The sequence below is a fragment of the Corvus brachyrhynchos genome, unplaced genomic scaffold (assembly GCF_000691975.1).
Source record: "Corvus brachyrhynchos isolate BGI_N302 unplaced genomic scaffold, ASM69197v1 scaffold30, whole genome shotgun sequence".
Lineage (NCBI taxonomy): Eukaryota > Metazoa > Chordata > Aves > Passeriformes > Corvidae > Corvus > Corvus brachyrhynchos.
In genome coordinates this window covers 479,659-481,140 of record NW_008235742.1, presented here as the reverse complement: position 1 = coordinate 481,140, position 1,482 = coordinate 479,659, and positions in this window count along the sequence as shown.

The following is a 1,482-nucleotide window of genomic DNA, read 5'->3' as shown; positions in this document are numbered from 1 at the left end:
GCGGTCCCAGGACACCGAGTAGAGCCAGGTTAATCATTCGCCCGCCGCCCGTCCCTGTCCCCACCTCCTGCCACCTCTCGGGGTTCAAGTCCATGGCTGGGCAGGGCTGATGCCATCCTCATCCCATCCCTGTCCCTGCCGCGTCCCTGTCCCCATCCCAGCATCCCACCGGGACCCTCTGCTCCTTCCCTGCTCCCTGACCTGACTGCGCTGGGCTGGGTCTCCCCGCCTGGCCAGACCCCGGGGTGACCTGGGGATGCAGGGACAGCCCGGGGTCAGGTGGGGTGATGCTGCTGGTGGGACACAGCAGGGGACACGGGGGGATGTGACAGACAGGGCCCTGGGACCTGCCCTGCCCTGCCACCAACCCGCCAGCCCAACCCCGTGGCCTCAGGTCACCCCGGTGTCAGCCCTGTCCCGGTGGCCATGGCAGGGCTCCAGCAGGGTGGGGACACACGGACTGTCCCTGGGGCTTGGGACAAACAGGGGGACACAGAGCTTTGGGCGAAGGGACAGGGGCCAGCAAGGGTATGGGGTGGGGGACTGGAGGGGGTCAGGACCACCGGGATGGGCCCCAGGGCCACCAGGGCTATAGAGCAGGGGGTCCAGGGCCAGCAGATTGAGGGGATGGGGCCCCAGGGCAACCGGGCTGAGGGATGGGATCCCAGAGCCACCAGGATTAGGGGATGAGATTCCAGGGACACCGGGATAAGGAATGGAATCACAGCGTCACCAGGATAAGGGACGGGGCTCCAGGACCACCAGGACTGAGGAACAGGATCCCAGCTGTGGGTGGGGGTCCCGGTGGGTGCCGAGGTGGGGGGGACAGGGCTCCCCAGGGGCACAGAGGCAGCAGGGGAGCCACGGCGGGACGGTGGAGGAGGAGGAAGAGCCGGGAGGAAGGCGGGAAGGAGGGAGGGAAGGGGTGCAGGCACAGCGAGAGGTCCGGGGTCGTTCCCGGCGGGATGGGGCTGGCACCCCGGGAAGACCAGCGGCCCCCCGGCCCCAGGAGCCCTCAGCCCGGCCCCGCTCCTACCTGCAGCGCCCGCCGCGCCCCGGCCCCCTCCCGCCGGACCGGGGATTCCTGTTCTCCCCGGCTTTATCTACCTGCGCCAGCTCCCGCCCCCGCCTGACATCACAACGCCCCGGGCCTGCTGCCCGACACCGCCCCCCCCAGCAACATCCAGGGGGGCCCCCCAGGCCCCCCGGCCCCCGGGTGGGGTGTCTAGCCTGGCCCTGGTGCAGCCCCGGGGGGCTGGACCTCCTAAACCCACCTCCCACGACCCCCCTGATGTGGTGATGGGGAGTTTCCCACAATGCACTGGGGTGACCCCTGGAGCAGCCGGGCTGTGAGGGGACACAGGGCCCCGGTCCCCTGGGATGTCCTGAGGCTGCAGGTCCCACAGACCCCCAGCCCACCCTCTGGGAGACCCCAACCCCAGGGTGTGGAGTTTGGGTCGGGGCTCCCCTGGGACCCCCAAA